Below are 11589 nucleotides of genomic sequence, written 5' to 3'. Positions count from 1 at the left end.
TGTGATTTGAAATGGGGGAATGAATCAATGTTTCTGAGTTGGGGTGGTAATGAATTCCAAAGCCGGGGAGCAGAGCGGCTGGACCAGGTTTTTATTTCAGAGAAGCAATCAGTAAGGGAGGTGGGCGGGAGAGGACGAGAGTTTGCTGGAGAGGTAGAGCTGGGTGTCATCAGCATAACAGTGGAAATGAATGTTAAATTTACGGAAGATATTGCCGAGGGGAAGGAGGTAGATGATGAAGAGCAGGACAGAGCCCTGGGGCACACCTGAAGTGACGGAGGAGGGGAGGATTTAAAGGACTTCAGCTGTGAATCAAGTGCTATGTTCTGAACTGTTTTCTTGTTTGGTCAAAATGCTTCTAATGGTTCGCGAACGGGAACTGAATCGGTTCTCTGTTATTGAAAAAGGGCTATCAGTAATCTTTCATGAGCCTCATGTTGTTGGCTACTCTGTTCTGTTACACCAGACTTTCAAACCAGAATGACTTGTTCTCTGAACTGGTCAAACTACTTCTGTGAAATTCTTGTGTACTTCTGCAAAATCACTTTGACTGATTTATAAAACCAGAACAAGTAGGGACGGGTAATTACAAGTTCCAGCGGCCCTTGGGGGTGGGGGGTCACTAAAATAGCCTACATTGCATGCCTACACTATCTGTAAGACAGACGGGTAAGGGGGATGATGGGATGTGTCTTTACAGCAGGGCTGGACTGGGACTAAAAAATGGCCCGGGCATTTTTGGCCATGGCGGCCCACCATGATTATTTATAAGATATGCTGAGGCACACGACATACCAGATGATATATGCGCACATTTATCATCCATTTCGGGAAAGCAATGTTTCACTAATATTACATGATAATAATAACTGTAAGCTGTAACACCTGCAAACTATAACTTTATGGCAAGCTAAAATAACACTGTAAGTTGGACACCGAGTCTACTCATAGCATTATTTGAAAACAAAGGCTATTAAAACACACACACACACACACACACTAAGGTGACCACCTCCAAACCAGCAATGACGAGGTTGTGCACAAAACTCTATAGGCTACTATTATTATGCATGTTTCAGCAAGTCTGACTGAATAATGCATGTTCAGCAAGTCTGACTGAATAAAATGAGTCCTGTAATTATTTCCTATGTTGAGCATTTACACGCTTTTAGCCTACAATCTCCCCAGATACTATTAAGTGAAGATACACACATCCCAAAACATATTCATTGTTATGGGCTATCATAATTTTTGTGTCATTCTGTCTTTCTGAGTGCGTGCGTGTGTAGCCTACGTGTGTGTACCTGCCTGTATGCGCACAGAAATGTGATAGGTTTGCTTGTTGTACTGCGTCAAGATTGACAACAATTTCGACCAATCATGACTGACTTCAGATCTCAACAAGGCCGTAGCCATGATGTCAACATTGGGGGGGACCAAATCTGTGGTGCGGTGTGAATTTCAATAACAGAATTTCAATTCACATTTCCTGCCATGCAAAAATATTATTACAATCACAACCAAGTCATTAGTTAAGTCAGTCAATTAGGATATACCAAACTTTTGACGGACATAGGCACGGATGGATTATGAACCTCTGGGCATAGATGCAAAAAAAACTCTCCCCTGTTAAGATAGGGGCGCCCGGGGGCATACTTCCCCGGAAGACTTAAAAAAATGACCCTTTATATTATGACGACTTGTGAGTTTTGTGGAAATAGAAGAGAAGGGCGGAGAAGCAACTTCACACATAGGCTTAAGGGCCCCCTGAGCTCTTGGCCCCAGTAGGTCCATTCAATAATCCATCCCTGGATATAGACCTGTGGTATGACTCCATTTGTCTCCAAAATGTATATTTTAAAAGAAAATACAAACTAGAGTATCTTTGATAACCTCTATATTACACTGAATGCTTACTCATAGGTTTGGACCTATAGCCCAATCATATTTTGTATTTTGATTGTATTATTCTGGCAGCTAATCACACAATTTTAAGGTAGTTTGAAAGGGATGGGATTCAAAATAGGCTAGCCTAAGTCAGGTCCCTCTTCTGTCTGACTCACCTCAAGTTACCCTGCATTATAGGCTGGTTTCTGACAGGAATTACGTTTTGTGTTAACAAAATGTAGAAACACAGCCTTTATTTGGTGAATGGAGGTGGAAATTCCTTTCTTTGGTTATTGTCCGCGATTCACATTAACTGTAGGCTATCACCGCTATTGTAAAAGTTTTTTCAACTTTTGTGCCGTCGCCACATTTGAGTGCTACGTTTTGCCTGCATGGATGCGCGATTGAGCGCGCATCTAAATGTAACATGCAAGATGCAACAACCATTTCTAAGAGTCTTATAAACCGGTTCATTTCTGACATTACTACTAGCATATGAATGCATTATTTATGTTGTAAGACATGTGAAAGAAATGAAGGACACAGGCACGCACAAATTCAAATAAAAGGACACTTTCGCTTTTTCACTTTCGCTATCATTGCGAGAAAATAGGCTACAATATGGAATTGCTTCAAAGCTACCTTTGAGTCTGATCAGCTTCAAAAATGAATGGGGTTTCCTTAGACAGTGCTACACCTTTCCAACAAGTTTTGTGAGAATTGTACCGGTATCTTTTGCGATATTGTTGACAGCCCGCACCGCAGCAGGGTGCAGGAAGCTTTTGATAGCGCACGCCTCAAACGATAAACGCAAAACCTCCAGGACAAACCACTCACAGTGTAGGCTACTCTCTCTGAAACCATCAACAGGTCACTAATTTGTGCGTTATTTACGTTTGATTGCATTTCAGATGGCGGGACTTGTTGGTTTCCTGTACCCTATAGCGTCCCCCCCAAAGTCTATGGTGACTACGGCCCAGGATCTCAAAAAGTTGAGTGCGTTCTGATGCCGACCACTCGTTGATTTGTTGTGGATAACTTATTTTATTTTTTCTCCTCTCCGCGTCGACGACAATCGAATAGCGCAATGTAAAATGCAGATGGCTTCTTTGCTACTGATGCATGTTGCAGAGAAACGCTCAAATGCATGTCAATAGACAGCGGAGGAGCAGGTGGTCAACCAACCCTCCACACACACACAACAGCCAGAGGCGATTCTAGGGTCTGTCGGGGCCCTAAGCAAAAATTCCTAGGGGGCCCTACCAACCAGTGTTCATCATCATTATGTTAGGCTATAAATAATCTGACACCAACGAAAATTTATGAAATAAATCTTTTTTTTTTATTAAAATGTTCCAAACATGAAAAACCTTGTTTTTTTGACAATATAAATGTAAAGAATAAAAAAGTTAATAAATAACTAAAACATACTTTAAAACTCCAATATAAACTTTGTACAAAATATAAAGTATAGAAATGAAATAGTTTTATTGGGGTCCTATACCCAAAATTAGTAATTCTTTCAATATTGTGAATAGTAAATGTGGGCACTAGGGGACCGTTCGTTATTTATAAACGGGGTCACCGGAGGGATTTTGAGTGCTTCAATCAAAAGTTGCATGACCCTCCCCTGCCTGCAAGAAAATTTTCAACGACCCTCCAGCAGTCTTTTCAAAAAAGACATGACCCTCCCCGGCCAATCGTCGATTCCTAGCGCTTTATGGAGCGCTATGACAACACGTTCTACACTCACCCTCTGCTTTCTGATCTTACACATCACACTTCACCAAGATGGTGGCCATTTCTGTAGATTTACTCACTAACATTGTTGTGGAAACACAATAAGCATGGAAACTAAATCCACACTTCCTGCAACTGCATTAGCCTACTTGAAATAATTTACTCCTCTAGTAAGTATTCACATGACATAAAACAATAAAACATTGAGACAATTCAACAAAGCACACTGGGTAATAACAAATTCAACACATGAACTTGTTGCTATGACTCGTCTCTAGGCTTCCTCAGTCATTGTAAAGCTGCCGAAGCTGAACATTATCCAAAACTCAATTTCTCAGACGAGCGTCAATTTGGGAGCTTGCTACACTCCTTCCTTCTCAAATGACTTGAAAAGACCGTTTGCACAATTTCACAAATAATCACAGGGACCGAAAAATACCTAACATGCCAATTTTGTCCGGGTTTAGGCCTATCATTTTAACTTTTCCCCGCTGTCTTGCCGTTTTAATATTTTCCCGTAGAATATCCCATATTACTGTAATACTCTCACAACATAGTCCTGCATTCTGGCCTGTCTCTGTGTTGTCCTGTTGTTACCCCTTGCCCTTCCAGAGAAACAGATGTATTCAAATAATCGTTTTGCTTGCTTGAATGCGAACTCAGAGTGATGTTAACCTACAGTAGGCCTATTTAAGTTAACGACGTGGTTGTTGTGAGAGCACGATTCATTGGCGCTTGCAGTGTTCGGCCGAAGGCTATGTCTACGTGCGCACCTGCCAGGCTAAGAGCCAAAGAAATCCCCCTGTATATTCACTCCAAGTTGGCCTACCATAACTTACCAACTCTAGCCTACACTGTAGACCATAAACTGGCTATTTATATGACCAATGTATTTGTATTCTGTATTCTGCTTTATGAAGCAGAATTACGCACTGCTACTTGGAACGTAACACATTTTTGTTGGCAGGAGAGAGAATGACAGCATTAACAAATTGCACCTGTTGCTGGTTACCAATAAATAGTGCCTACTATATATTTTTTTGCAAACAACAAAAACAGAAAGGATGGAGACAGCAAAGCTAGAGATGGGCAGGCACAAGGTCAATTGGTAGAAATGCTTGTCAAAACGTTAGGAGCTGGATGTGTGGAAGAATGAAGCACAAGTATGCTTTTATAAGCATGCACACTGTTTAAAGTTAGGCTAGGCTACACGGTAAACTACAAGTAAACCAAAGTTAGCTTTTTTAGGGCTGGATAAAGTTGACCAAATGGATATAGGCTGTTAGGCGTGAATAAAGTAGGCTACTTTGTTGCTCCAACCCTTCCAACGTTAATGGGGACGGATGTTGACATTTTCCGTATTTTGCGTGAGAAACCCGGGAAATCTCCCTTATTTTCATTGTTCAATATTGACAGAGCTATGGAACGAAAGAGAACGTTATATGACGACAGAAATCAACAATCAAACAAGCCACTTTGATTTTTTGCTGTTTTCATTAATACAAAAGATGGGTGACCCCCCCTCCTAGACAAAAAAAGTTAGGTGACCCTCCCCTCAACAAAGAATAAAAAGACATGACCCTCCCCTATTTTCCTCCGGTGACCACGTTTATAAATAACGAACGGTCCCTAGGTTACTATAAGTTTGGCATTGATTTACAGTTTAGCACGGAGCCTGACTTATTCTAATTATTTCTTTGGATAAAGTCTATATTACTTTTATTCTTAAATAGGCTACTTGGTTGACCCATCCCCTGACAATGTTACAATGTTTATTGTTTGCCTACAAGAAATATTAGCATGCAGAGTGAAAAGCGAACTACAGGAGTTAGAGCTGGGAGAAAAATAGCTGGGCCTATAAAGAGGAATGGAAAGAAAATGTTGCGTTCACCCCAGGCTCGGACTGGTAATCTGTACAACCGGGCAAATGCCCGGTGGGCCGGTCCACCTGTGGGCCGGTGACCTCCGGGATTTTTTTTTTTTTTTAAGTTATTTAGCCTATTTGCGGCCCGTCATGTAGACCTAGGCTTAGCCTATAAATGCAGTTGCATCCATTTGGATTGGGGGGTGACAGGTCAATCATTTTGGCCTCTTCATGACAGGTTCAGTGTGTGTTACGATCGCGCCCCCCTGCCCCACCCCTCAAGTGGATTTGTCCAAGCAGCCGCTTGGTTTGTGGGGAAATATAGCCTACGAGTCCATGCATGGTAGCCAGGCTATATAATATAAGTGTCCTCTGCTGGCTGGTCAACATAACAAAAAACTCCGGGTACCTACAATTTTCGCACAACTTGATGGAAAAGTGTAGCACAGGTTAAAGAAAACATATTCATGTTTTGGAACTTCAAAGTATTTCCCATATAGTAGCCTTTTAGCTCACAACGACAGTGAAAGTGGAACTTGGAAAGTGGAAGTCTCTCCACCGAGTGTTACATTAGATGCACAATCAATCGCGAGTCGATGCACGTAAAAAGTATCAACTGGTAGGTTAGTAACTAAGGTAGCCTAATTTTGCAAAATGTGCATCTCTCACATACTGGAACAAAAATGCATTGACCATGGCGACAAGCAGTCCTCCCGGAGTTGTGCCTTTTATCGTTACTTTCAGTTACAATAACTTCGTACACAGAGGAAATAAGCGAACAGCTACATGCAAGGTGCGTGGCACCAGGATAAATTATGCCTATTCAACAATGTCTGATTTCGTCAGGCATCTCCAAACGTACCCAGATAGGTCAGTCACTTAGGCCTAGCATATATCGTCACAGGTTATGTACGGCTATGTATCTTGAAGTTACAGTATGTGAGAGACTTGACGTCCCTTAATATCTCCAACCTCAAGTATGCAGCTAATAACGAAATAGAATTGTTATTTAATTAAACAAGGTGAACTTCTCCCCACTGTGGAATGCAGTAAAGGATGCTACAAGGAAGGGAATTCAAACACACTCAACACCTTACCATCTATTGATGTCATTGTGGTTGAGATATCTGACATTTTTCTGTTGCTTCTGATGTGATGCTTCAGCAATAGCAGTCACTGAAAAGCTGTAAGTGTTGAACACAGCTGTTCTCACATTAGCTGATTGTGATAAACATAAACCATTGTTGCCTAATTACCAATTATTCATTACACCTGTCTGTAGTATCTACTTTTTTTGTGTTTTTCACATATAGTATTTTTCAGTATTTTTAAAATACAAAAATACACACCAATAAAGTATTTTGATACAAAATACAGAGCCATTTCCTTCAACCCAATAAAATACAAATGACAAAATACTATTTTGCATTTGAAACACATATTACATGTTTTAGAAATACTACCCATCCCTGGGAACAGGCAGATTACATCTTTATAGCTGGCCATATAATGACATACTTAGGTTAATACTGTATTTCACCAGTTAGGGCACAAAAATGGCCAGTAGCTGCACTGTGTAGCCTATCTTGACATGTCTTTAAGTTTTGGGTTACAATATACAGGTAGTGGGCTCTCTGTTGATTTTAATGAGTAGGCCTAAGCCTAAAGTTACAGCATTTCTATCACAATTGACCAGACTTTGACCTTTTGTCTTCTTTTAACAAAATTCTGGCTATGATTGTTCCTTGTATTGCATCATGAGCCATCACTGCACCTATTGCATTCTACTGTTTTTAACCTTAAGCCTAGCTCAGTCATTATGTTGTACCACATCACCCTCCATTAGAAGTGCAATGAGCTGCATTGAGCATAATAAACTGCATTTAGAATTTAAAATCCATATTTCCAGATATTTTGGTAAAAGTAACTTAAAAGTAATACAATAGTAGTGTAATGCCTTACAATTCAGAGACAGTAATATTATAATGTAATGAATTACTTTGAAATGACAGTATTAAGTAATACATAATATATTACGATTTTGAAGTAACTTGCCCAACACTGATTAAACCACATGTCACTGCTTGACTAAATGAAAAATATAGGGTACTGAACATGCATGGAGATCGTCATAGTTGACAGAAATTATGATACTGATTATATAATAACCTATAGGTCCAAATCTAAATGTTTGGGTTCAGTTTATGAAGTGTTGCTACTGTGATACTGTGTGATACTGCATGATACTGTGTGTTTGTTATTTATGGGGGGGGGGCGTGGGGGATCAGGGGGGGATTTTGGTATCGGTGGGCTTGTGTGTGTATGTGGGGGGGGTGGGGGGTTGTCGGTCCAGTAGTGGGCCGGTCCAGGAGAAAATTGCCAGGGCCGAATTTTGTTCCCAGTCCGACCCTGAATGCACTCCAGTTCAGCTCCCACTACAGAGCCAGCTTTCCTTACCAGCCTGTCAAGTCGCCCCGCATCCCTCTTCTTTGTGCTTCCTCCCCAACATACCACTGCATAGAAGAGGACGCTGGCAACAACAGACTGGTAGAACATCCTGAGGAGCTTGCTGCACACATTGAAGGAGCGCAGCCTCCTCAGGAAGTACAGCCTGCTCTGCCCTTTCTTGTAGAGTGCGTCATTGTTGGCTGACCAGTCCAGTTTATTGTCCAGGTGGAGACCCAGGTACTTGTAGGTGCTTACCACCTCGACATTGACCCCATCAATAGAGACTGGTAGCAGAGTGGGCTTAAGTCTGCGGAAATCCACCACCATCTCCTTGGTCTTTGAAGTGTTGAGTTGGAGATGATTGAGTTTGCACCATTGCACAAAGTCCTCCACCAGGCTCCTCTACTCCTCCTCCTGCCCGTTCCTGATACACCCCACAATTGCAGTGTTGTCAGAAAACTTCTGCATGTGGCATGACTCAGTGTTGTAGCAGAAGTCAGATGTGTACAAGGTGAACAGGACTGGAGAGAGCACAGTTCCCTGTGGCGCTCCAGCAGAGGCGGACAGAGTACACAGCTTCATTACTTGAGTAAAAGTACAGATACCCTTTGCTAAATTTTACTCAAGTACAAGTAAAAGTACAACAGTCAGATGTATACTTAAGTAAAAGTACTGAAGTACTTGTTTTTAAAAGTACTTGAGTATCAAGAGTACAAGAGTACATTTTCTAAATATTGCATTACTACTGCTACAGTGCTTACATTTATGTACAGAAACATCCTACATGGAGTTATGAAAAATGTTAATGTTAAGACCTTGGAGAATGTAAAAGGAATTGAAAGTAAAATCAAGTCATTTATATCTTTTTACCATGTTGCCAGGGATGGGCAGCATTTCTAATACATGTATTTAAAATACGTATTTCAAATACAAAATACTATTTTGTAATTGAAACATTTGAAGTGAAAACTATCATTAACTTGTTCAGAAAATTGAAATAGTCTGGCAAGGTGGGGCCACAGGTTGGCACATTCCCGGGATGGACCTGCTGCGTCTTCATCCGTTGTTTCGTCCATGGTTTCGTCTCTTATCTAAATCTAACCATGGCGGAAAGCTGAAGGTGATTGCTGATAGGCTGTCCCAATCAGTGGCGCCTGCACAATCCAATCACGTTTGAGAGGGAAACAACAAATTGAGGGTTTCCGAGATTTTTGCTTTTTCCTTTTTTTTAGAAGAAGTAACGGGTACTCATGGCTATGGATAGAAATGTAGTGGAGTAAAGAGTACAATATTTGCCTCTCAAATGTACTTGAGTAAAGTCATGAGTACTCCCCAAAAATGATACTCGAGTAAAGTACAGATCCCTCAAAACTGTACTCAAGTAAATGTACTCCGTTACTGTCCGGCTCTGCGCTCCAGTGCTGCTGATCACAGTGTCAGAGAGAAAGTTCTTCAGTCTGACGAACTGTGGTCGCTCCGTCAGGTAATCTGTGATCCAGGTTACCAAGTGAGCATCCACACCCATCTGCAAGAGCTTGTCTCCCAGTCTGAGGGGTTGGATGGTGTTTAAAGCACTTGAGAAATCAAAGAACATGATTCTCACAGCACTTTTCCCCTTGTCCAGGTGAGAATGTGTCCTGTGTAGAAGATAAGTGATGGCATCGTCCACGCCCACTTTCTCCTGGTATGCAAACTGTAACGGGTCTAGTGCATGGCGTACCTGAGGTCTGAGCATACCCAAGACGAGTCGCTCCATTGTCTTCATCACATGTGATGTTAGAGCAACAGGTCTGTAGTCATTAAGCTCACTAGGATGTGGCTTTTTAGGGACAGGGGTGAGACATCAGTCTTCCACAGTGTTGGAACTTGTCCAAGGCGTAGACTCAGATTAAAGACTCAGATTAAAGATGTGCTTCAGTGGCTCCCCCAGCTCAGCAGCACAGGCCTTGAGTAGCCTTGGACACAGTTTGTCAGGCCCCGCTGCCTTACCCTAAAGCAGTTTCTTTAATTTAGCGCTCACTTGAGTTGCTGTTACGATGGGGGGTGTAAGGGGAGGGGAGGGGTGCATCTGGCATCTGTGTGTCTGATGGCTGTTGACTGAGGTCGTTGTTGCCTAATTGTTCGTGATCACCGTGTGGGGGAGGGGTGCAATATCCAGTGATGGTGGGGGTGAGTGTTGCACTGGTATTGAAGGGGTGTGGGGGTGGAGGCTGGGGGATGACCACCTCCTTGATGTCCCTGTCAAGGCTGCCAGAGTCGTGGACGCCTCCACAGGCACAGGCAAGGAGGCGTCAGGCGGGGGCAGGGCGTGAGGTGATGATGGTTTAGGTTGTTGGGTGTCACTGGGATGCAGAGCTGGAGAGACTGGGAGGCTGGAAGGTGGGGGTTTGGCAGGCACGCAAGCAAGAGCAGTGCTTGAGTCTGCAGGGGGTGGTGGACAGACCACTCCCATTGGAGATGGTCCAGGGCAGTCAAACCTGTTATAGAAGTGGTTCAACTGGTTCGCCCTGTCCAGGTCCCCCTCCACAGAGCTGCTGCTCTTCTTCAGGTCAGTTATCATTTTCATGCCATTCCATGCCTCCTTCATGTTGTTTTCCTGCAACTTCTGTTCCACCTTCCTTCTGTAGTCACCCACCTTCACTCTCTCTGACTCATTGGTGGTCAGAGGTGGATGGAGTAGCCTACACAATCTCCATTTTATAAATACTATTACATATAGTATTTACATTCCTTATTATAGTTTGACCAACATTCTAATCTGTTCCCTGTTAAATTTGAAATATTATTGTTTTTGTATATGTCGCTTTAGACAAAGGTGTCTGCCAAATCCCATAGCTATAACCATATAGCCCTGGTTCTGTCAACTGGAAAAAATACAACAATCCTCTGCTGGAACTATGACAGGATTATATTTTGATGACAAAAATGCATGGGCACTCAAGCACATGGGCCTTTTTAAATGTCATGTTACATGTACATGAACATGTGTTCCCCAGTACCGTCATGTGAAATAATGCAACAGTTATGTTCACCCATTTGTATGAAATAATTACATTTTGATGGCATAAATGCGGCTAGACTGACCTACCGGTAAATATTATTTCAGCTACCACAAAAGTGTAAAATGACACACAGTTAATGCTCTCTCCACAGTTAATGCTCTCTGACAGAAACACACAAACACAAACTTTCATGGTAACACTCTAGTTTAGGAAACACATGTTAACCATTTATACATACCTAATATGTGTATTGCTCAACAAGGTCTGTATTAATCATTAATGCACAGGAGAGAGAGTGTTCATTTAAAAAGAGACTTTCTAATGTGGAGACACAGCACTCAAAAAATACTCCATACAGTGGGCATCGCTTTCAAATGACCACTTCAGTCGGGGGTAACGCAACTACGCAAATCAAAACAGTGTCTTGTGTGATAATTTAGCCAGTAGAGAAATAACTGTTCAGAATTAATCTGTAGCCTTTGGTAGGCTTCTGCAGAAAACAATGTTGTTGCCGATTTAATACTATCTGGCGACGTTTTTAACAGGCTATAGAGGCTTAGACAACTTTCGTAAATTAATTAGCCCTACTTCTTGACTGGTTGCCCTGCAACAAGTTACCCCATGTAAAAATGTAATTAATAATTTGCC

Source organism: Alosa pseudoharengus, unplaced genomic scaffold (assembly GCF_046254945.1).
Source record: "Alosa pseudoharengus isolate Yale_2024_CS ecotype anadromous, Long Island Sound unplaced genomic scaffold, YU_APseudo_1.1 YU_APseudo_1.1_scf_4, whole genome shotgun sequence".
NCBI classification, from domain to species: Eukaryota; Metazoa; Chordata; class Actinopteri; order Clupeiformes; family Clupeidae; genus Alosa; species Alosa pseudoharengus.
This window is presented reverse-complemented; position numbering follows the sequence as displayed.